General features: G+C 45.4%; 1 protein-coding gene across 1 annotated transcript in view; it reads right to left on the reverse strand.

Annotated features, from left to right (window-relative positions):
* LOC147012726 (uncharacterized) overlaps positions 1 to 7,524 on the reverse strand; it is a 35,551-nt gene extending 28,027 nt beyond the window's left edge. Inside the window, exon 1 of the transcript XR_015051044.1 lies at positions 7,176 to 7,524. The gene's annotated coding sequence lies outside the window, so the exon portion shown is untranslated. The remainder of the gene's footprint in view (positions 1 to 7,175) is intronic.
* Positions 7,525 to 9,486: the final 1,962 nt, after the last annotated feature.

Genomic DNA, 9,486 nt, shown 5'->3' on the forward strand with positions numbered 1-9,486 from the left:
CAGAACAGCGCGTCGCTGCGTCCACTTTCCGCCGGTACTCCAGGGGCCTCCGTCTGGCCATCCCCCAGGCAGATGCCAGGCCCATCCCCATCTCCTTGAGATGATGGTCAACCTGCTGCAACCATGAGGCACGTGGTCGGCCCACTGGCCTCCTCCACTCATGAGACTCCCTCGCTGAGAGAATCTGGTGAGCAGGATCAGCGTCAGGAAAGCGAGCCACATGTCCATACAGCCGCAGCTGACGCTCACGGACTATGCAGGTAACAAATCTCATCCGAGTCTCTCTCAGCAACCGCTCGTTGGACACAAAATCCGACCAGCAATAGCCAAGGATTCTCCGAAGAGACCTGGTACCAAAGGAATTAAGTCTCCGTCTCAGATCCTTGGTCAAAGTCCAAGTCTCGCACCCATAGAGCAAGACTGGAAGTACCAAGGACCTGAAGACTCGGACTTTCGTCCTCCCGCACAGGTACCGGCAGCGCCACACCCCATGATCCAGTGAATCCATGACTCCCCAGGCCCGACCCAGACGTCTATTGACCTCCGGCTCACAACCTGCGGAGACATGAATATCACTGCCAAGGTAAGTGAATCTATCCACGACCTCAACATCCTCACCACAAACAGACACAGACAGGACAGCAGCATCCAAGATGTCACCGAAAGCCTGGATCTTTGTTTTGACCCAAGAAATCCGTAATCCCAACGGCTCCGACTCCTCATTCAGCACCTCGAGGGCCCCCAAGAGGATGTCTAAAGTCTCCGCAAAGATGACTGCATCATCTGCAAAATCAAGGTCCGAGATCTTGACATTGCCAAACGATGCACCGCAACTTGATCTCTCCGACATCCTCCCAAAAATCCAGTCCATACAAGTGCTGAAAAGTGTGGGGGCAAGTACACATCCCTGACGAACTCCAGTAACAACTGGAAATAAGTCAGAGGCGGTACCACCACACTTCACAGCACTCTCAGTACCAGAGTAGAGTTCAGACATCAGATCGATCAGTTTTGGTGGCACCCCACGAAGACCAAGAATCCTCCAGAGGACATTCCGATTCACTGAATCAAACGCTTTACAGAGATCAACAGAGGCTGCAAGCAACCCCTGCCGAAACTCTCGTCTGCGTTCGGTGAGGACCCGAAGAGCAAGGATACGATCAATCGTTGACCTCTTTGGTGTAAAGCCTGACTGCTCTGGACGCTGGTGCTCAAGCAGATGGTGGGGAACCCTATCAAGAATTATCCGAGCAAAGACCTTGCCCGGCACTGAGAGCAGCGTCACCCCTCGGTAGTTGTTGCAGTCTTGGCGATCACCCTTCCCTTTCCAGAGAGGGACAACAAGGCCCCTCTTCCAGTCAGTTGGGATGATGCCTGTGTTCCAGGCAGAGCACAAAACTGCATGCAACGACGCGAGTGCAGCATTTCCACCAGCCTTGAGAAGTTCAGCATGGATGCCACAGATCCCTGGAGCTTTGCCCCGTTTCAACTGGTTCACCGCAGCCCGTGTTTCCACAAGCGATGGTGGACCACAGTTGATTCGAGGGTCAGCAACAGGGATTGTAACACCCTTGACGTCCAACTCGACAGCTGGGGGATCAGCCTGGTACAACCGCTCAAAGTAACCGGCCCAGCGAGCCTTCACTTCAGACTCCTCTGTCAAGAGCCTACCACTCTCTGCTCGAACTGCAGTGCTCCGAGGGATGGGCTTGGATGAACGTAATGCGCGAATTCCCCTGTAAGCGGGACGAGAATCACCTGTCCACAGGTGATGCTCTACCTCCTCACAGATTCCTCGCACATAGGCCTCCTTGTCCACCCTCAGTGCACGTACAGTTTTACGCCTCAGCTCCCTGAACAGCTCAGCTCTGCCATTCAGCCTGGCCCTGCGACTCTGGTCAATGGTATCCAGTGTCCCTTGAGAGACAAAATTCTTCTTTGCCCTGCGGTGAACTCCAAGGCATCCACCGGCAACATCAAGGACGGTGGTCTTGAAGGTGCTCCACAACTCTTCAGGACCCCCAAAGCACCCAGACCCCCAAGTGTCCACTCAGCCTGTTCGCAAACTCCTCAGCTACTCTCTCATCCCTGAGCTTGGCAACATCCAGCCTAGGCTGGGATGGTACCATTCTCCAGGATTTAAGGTGCAGCTTTAGAGTTGCTACAACAAGCCTGTGGTCAGTATTGAGGAACTGAGCACTCCGGTAGACCCTGCAGTTCTGGATCATCCTCCAACGACCGTCAATGAGGACATGGTCAATCTCCTTTGCCACACCGCCAGCGTTGGAATACCAAGTCCAGCGATGAGCTTGCGGGCGCTGAAACCATGAACCAGCCACCCTAAGTCCATGACTTCTTGCAAAGTCAAGGAACTTAGTGCTATTCTGGTTCATAGTTCCTGACCCATGGGGACCAACACACACCTCATAACCATCCCTATCAGTTCCAGTCGATGCATTGAAATCCCCCAAGACTAGAAGTGTATCTTGTCTGGGGCACTGATCAACCACAGACTCGAGTGTGGCGTAGAATGCATCCTTCACGGTAAGATCACTCGCCTCAGTCGGAGCATAAATAGAGACCAGGGAAATGACACCTAAGGAGTGACGAATCCTTAATCTCATAATACGCTCGTTGACCGGTGTTACCTCAATTATCATTGGGGTCAGCTTATTGGACACAGCTACAGCAACTCCTTGGGTATGGTAACCATCAGAGCGACCAGACCAATAGTAGGTGTAACCACCCACCATTATCTCGCCGCAATCCGGTCTCCGAACCTCAGAGAGAGCTGCAATCCCGATGTCCAAACGCTTGAGCTCAGATGATAACAGAGACAGGTGATCATCCTCTCTTAGGGATAGGACATTCCAGGCACCCACCCGAAGGGACCGCCTCAGGTTAACCCAAGGAGACCGCCGTCTGGTGGACGACACCTCAGCACCACTCCGACACACTCTCCCGCAATCTGACCCAGGGATGTTTCCCCGTGGTTTCCCTCCTATCAAAGACTGGGGGTCCCGAAGGCTTTGCCCCAATCCCATCATCCGGTGAGCTGCCCTGCGAAGGGAAGCTGCACAGGAGGTACTCCCACGGAGTGGGTTTTCAGATTGCGTTTTTGCGTTTTGCGGAATGAAGCGTTTTACGGTGGCTGGAGTGCAAATCCTGCCACCAACCTCCAAATAAGAAGTAACCCAACTGCAGGAGGACGTCCGCAGACACAGTTGGGCACTAGATATGGATGGCCGTTGGCTCACAAGGAGCTCCTCCGCCCTTTGACAGGTTTTGTTTTTAATCCTGCTGGGTGTCCATATCCAAACACCCTCCTCACCAGAAAACCTGGTGGGGGAGACGGTTTAGTCGCCGACAACCCGACCATGGAACAGGTTAGTACAGGTTTACATGGTACCTGTAGCAGGTCACAGATCGAACCTGACCTGACAAAAAAAAACGCTGATGCCAAGCTCGAAATTCAAACGAGTATTTACAGTGTTGTATATATTCAGTGGTAACTTTAAAACCGGACGTGCTGCAAGTCTAAAAATTTATATTTTGCTATTTGAATACATGCAGATTAACATAATGGGTTGCATTTCATGTTTACCTAAACTTTTGTTTTTGCCCTTTGTGTAACAGTCCTGTACCCACTTTGTGAGCCATGCACATATATAAATATATATATATATATATATATATATATATATATATATATATATATATATACATATACATACACAGAATATTGTAGACATTTTAGAAGTATTGTATGTTATTCTTCGATATTTGAATGCTCCACTTGATAGTATGAACAGCTGCATCCCAATCAGCAACGTTATTTAAAAAGAAGCCACAAATTTGATGAGAGATTTATTTTTGTTGGCATTTACTGGAGGTCCCTTATTCCTCTGATGAGACACACTGTCCCTCCATCACTGTGTACCTAAGGGGATATTTTTTCTGCCAGATCACATCTGCAGCACAGTCATCAAGCCCCATGCAAGAGGAGCAAACATCCATCAGAATGCCATGAGGCCAAGGATGTTACTGATAATATAATAATTAATTCGATGTAATTTTAAACTCTGTCCTTCTGGACATATTTTCTTTATTCATGAGAAATGCATTCTGACATGTCCCTCAATATATTTAATCATGAGTTGTCGATTCTGTGTGCTCACCTTGAAAGTGTTCGTAAGAATTTATGGATTTTTGGAACTTGGAGATGACAGAAAATGATGAGAATGCTGTGAACGATGCCCTTTGCTGCCCCATCTGTCTTCGATGCCCTTTGTTTCTGATCATGTGCTTTGCCCGCTTTCATTGCAGACCCAAAATATGCCGATAAATTTCCAAATCTCTCTCCGTCACTGCGGAGTGATGGCCGTGACCTCCCCTCTAAAAATCCTCTCTGATATTTGGGGACTCCAAAGAAGATCGACTAGATTTCTTGCCCAAGAAAAGATTTTGAGCCCCAGGGCTTGGCAGCGTTTCAAATCCCTTCCCTCACCATCCTCCTTCGTTAATTGGTCCTGCTGGCATATTGCTTAGCCAGCAGTAGCTCCATCGCACCATGATAAAGGGCCAGAGAGGCGTAGAAATTGAGCCTTTGATGATTCGTTGAGCAACAAGTCGTCATTTCTCCACCATGTCAACCTCTATTACCGAGAGATTTGTCTGGCTTGTTCATCAGAATTTTCAGATTCTTTATGCAGGTTCAGCAAAAAAAAAAGGACCCAAATGGTGATACTATTACAAATTAAAGTACCATCTCAACCATGACAATCCACCAACCATGACAAGTTGGTCGTAAAGAGAAAGAGGAAAGCCAATGCAAGCTTTCTTTCAGGGATTTGTGGTGTTGTAATGCAGGAGATTGAGAAATCTATGTCTTTGGTTGAGATCAGTTCCCTTTTTGGAATCCTGCAGAAAATACTGCCTTGATCTCCAGACTTGGAACCTTTCTTACTAATCTATAGGGGGTACAGGGAGGGGTGATGCATTATAGCCTTAATGGTGGAGAGCTTGAGGTGAATGGTAGGTTATTGAGGCTGAGAAATGATGTATTATCACTTTCCAGTCAACCGTGCTCCATTCTCATGCAACATACAAGATGTGTAAGGCTTGAAGTGAGATGATGCTTCACTGCCTGGATAACAATGAATTGTTAAAAGATGACAGGCCTATATGTGGTAGCGATTACGAGTGCTGGAGAAGCTCATTCCAAGAACGGCATGACTTAAAGCATGCGGGATGCTAATTTTATCTCAGCATCAGCACATGAGAGGTGATTCGAAGCATTTATAAGGTATCCCTTATCATGCAGACAGGAAGATGGTGATGAACTGGAAATGTACTGTAAAGTTGAATAGATGTATTGAGCAAAGGAGGAGGAAATACAGATATAAAGGAGAAAAAAATAAAACAATCTCTCACGAGAATAAAACATCACAAAACGAGAATGGCACTCGGTAGAGCACATATCTCTGCCACATTATGCCTGATCCACGAGAACATATTTGGCCCGTTATGTATTTGAAATATCATGCTATATATCGTTTTTGGCTCTATCGCTCAATGGTGAAGAATCACTTTAAAAATTCCAGTAGCCAGATCCGGATCTTGATCTTCAACAAAATCTAAACAGTTTGTTGTTTTCTCACACACACACACACACACACACACACACACACACACACACACACACACACACACACACACACACACACACACACACACACACACACACACACAACCTCTCCACAAAATTTCATCTGGATCCATCCACAACTTTTTGTGATATCCTGCACACAAACAAACAAACAACGAAACAGACAGACAGAAGGGGTGAAAACATAACCTCCTTCACCTTTGGTGGCGGAGTTAATAAAGAGAGTGAAATGTCATGTGTTACAACCTGGATTCTTAAAATTGAACTCAATGATCAATGACAGTATCCTGAGTGCTTTCATTGCCTCATCACCAGAGGAAGTTGTTCTTATAAGACTGATGCAAGTAGTGGCGTGTTGATAGTCTGTTGGTATTTTGGGGTCATCCTGTTTTGGTGTTCCCATCTGAGTACATAACCCATGATGCTGTGATTTCAGTTTTGAATCCTGGTGCAGAATGCACTGATTTGTCTTTTGCCTACAAATGTGGTTATACTTATTAAATGGAAAACAACATGATGTCTCCTCGCAACATCAAATTGTCTTGGATGTATTATAGCTGCAAGTTCTTTGCCTCTTATGTCCAGGGGTTCAGCCGTCTCGCCACTGCCCGTTTATACCCTCCATTACCTTACTATTCCATGAGCCTCGATCTTGTAAAGAAAGGAAAAAAAAAAGCTTTTGATCACCATTAAGGTAGCCAAGCTACTGCATGGTACCTTTTAAAAAGAGCAGGCCATTATGTGCCGGTATCTTGATCCAATTGCAAATTAGCCGACACGTTCGATTGAAGCACTGTACCAGCCACATAGCTGGAGCTCAATAATGAGGGACCCAGCAGAACAAATTCGTAATTGAAACCCCATCAGATCTTCAATGGTGAGACCTCAGCAAGCTGACAGTGCATAGAACAAAAGGGCAAATTATTTTAAGACATAAAACGACTTGGAAAAAAAATGAAATTGCCATTTTCTATTTGATTTCTTCGTCGATATCTTGATACGATAAGCCATCCTCAGGACCAGCATAGATATCAACATTGTAGGTATTAACATCCAACACAATAGCATTTGTTATTGGAGACCAGAGCACGAGGAAGTACAGGGTGTCCCAAAAAAGAGTGGAGCGATTTTGATTTTGAATACTTTATAAATGCTAATGCCAAACAATATTTTTATTCAATTTTTTTTTCCACATTGATGCTCTAACCCTGAAGATTTACCATCAATAGATGGACAGATCAAGAACGTGCTGCAATTGTTGAGCTGTACTTCACAAATGCAAATGCAATTGTTCAAGCACAGCAAGCCTACAGACAGATCACGACACTACTTTTAGGACACCCTGTACTTGCTGGTTGGAAGTGAGATATTCTGATTAAGATGCAACTTGATCTGTTACAGAGAGTTTGTGCTACTGAAGTTTCTTCAAAAGGGTTATACCAGGTGGTTTGCAATTGCCTTTCCAGCACAGTAGTTTGGACAACAATTTGTGATTTGTTCATGGTACCTTCGATAGCTCACCGACTCTTCACGAAGGACACGGTTGTATCTATAACCTCCACAAACGAATGCCAGCAGACAGGATGCCAGTTCAACTCCCATTGGAGGGCGGGCACACATCGATGAATCACCCTGCCTGTAAAACACCAGGATGACTTTATAACTGGGTCAGGATTCAAACCCAGGCGAGGGGATGCGTGATTGTCGTAATCTCCAGAGGTAGTGAATCTCCATTGTTTCTGGGTGTCCAATTATCTTGTATAGCAACATTGATGAGAAAAAAAAAATCTCGGCACGAAACATTACCAGACTCCGACAAGAGTTTTTGCTCTGAGTCTGGGAGGTCGGTGGTCCAATTCCAACCCCAGCCATGTCGTATCATATACTTGTTTTTAAATGGTATGTGCTCCTTCTTTGGTTGGTGCTCAGCATTTAACCTTGCCTGTAAATCACCAACCCGACAGTTTTATAGTTGTTTGAGGAATCGAAGTTAAACTAGGCAGCTCAAAGATAAGTGGAACCACTGCATCATACAGTTGGACAATAACATCTATATAACTAGAAGGGCACTCGGTAGAGTGCATACCTCCTACCCGTAATGCCTTATCCACGTCCACGAGAACTTATCGGGCCCAATACATTTTTGAAATATCATGCTATATATCGTTTTTGGCCCTTTCTCTCAATGGTGAAGAATCACTTTAAATATTAAATAATTCTCATTTTCAGATTTGGATCTTCAGCAAAATTGAATCAGTTCGTCCTCGTCACACACCGAACGTGCCCACAAAATTTCATCTGGATCCGTCCACAACTTTTTGAGATATCCTGCACAAAAACAGACAGATAAACAGACCAAAAGAGGTGAAAGCATAACCTCCTTCACCTTCGGTGGCGGAGGTAATAAAGCAGGAGTGTCTGTCTGTCTGTCTGTCTGTCCATCCCCGAATTACTCCATCAGTTTTGGTGCCAGCCCACCAAACTTTCTGTGGAACCTTTTGGAGTCCCAGTGGATGTCCGAAGTTTCATAAATAAATTCCTCAATACAATTATGATTTTAATTTTACACCTGTACAGAATTCTCTCAGTCTCCCTCTCCGTCTCCGTCTCCCTCTCTACCTCTCCCCACTTAAACACATTCATGGGTTCAGCATTCACAGTTTTTCCATTTATTGCATATGTAAGCATTCTCTCCCTGGTTTGGTAATATCTCAATACAATTGAGATTTTGCAGTTCCACCCATACGACACCAATCTTTCTCCCAAATTTGGAGAAAAAAAAGATGAGGAATCCAATTTATCAAGAAGTTTTGCAGTGAATTGAATTGTCCACGTGTAGAAACATTGGGGGATTCAGCATTGACCGTTTCCATATTGTATCCGTGTGTAGACTTTTCTGTCAACATCACACCACGTTCACTTTCGACTTGTTGCTTTTTTCTGAAATAACCCATTTCCTTCATTATGGCACATAAGAGCCAATCTTCCTTCCCCAATGAACCATCATCATGATCAGCTTCATCATTAAAGGTACAGTATATTGAATTTACACAGTACCACTCCCACATTTTTGGGGCAAACCACACCAAGTTTTCTGTGCAGCCTTTGGAGTCTGTGCACATGTCTGAAAGTGGGTGGGAGTTTTGATCAAAAATATTCAAACCATTTAAAAAAAAAAATTGAGATTTTGGGCTCCCACCTAGGTGTGTCATGGATACCTCACTTATATATGTATATCTTCTTCTTCTTTCGGCTGCTCCCGTTAGGGGTCGCCACAGCGGATCATCCGTATGATCCACATAGTGATTTGGCACATGTTTTACGCCGGATGCCCTTCCTGACACAACCCTGGTCGCCTCTTACGACACAGGGATATGGTACAGCTATTTTCACCGGGGTATACACCGGCCCAGTATACTGGTACTCATTTCGCCGACCTCGGAAGGATGACAGGCTGAGTCAACCCCCTGGTGTATTAATTCAGTGGTCCAACGGGGCTTGAACTCAGGACCTTTTGGATCCCAAGCCACTGCGCCAACACCAGGCTTATATATGTGTGTATATATATATATATATATATATATATATATATATATATATATATATATATATATATATATATATATATATATATATATATATGGAGAGAGATCAGACTGGAGTCCCCATGGACTATGATGTTCGTGGATGACATCATGATCTGAAGGGAGCAGGCTGAGGTGAGCCTCGAGCGGTGGTGGTACCCACTGGAGAGAAGGGGAATGATAGTCAGTAGGAGTAAGACGGAGTACATGTGCGTAAATGAGAGGGAGGGTGGT

This window comes from Eptatretus burgeri, chromosome 14 (genome assembly GCF_056783735.1).
Source record: "Eptatretus burgeri isolate ZD-2024b chromosome 14, Ebu_testis_v1, whole genome shotgun sequence".
Taxonomy (NCBI): domain Eukaryota; kingdom Metazoa; phylum Chordata; class Myxini; order Myxiniformes; family Myxinidae; genus Eptatretus; species Eptatretus burgeri.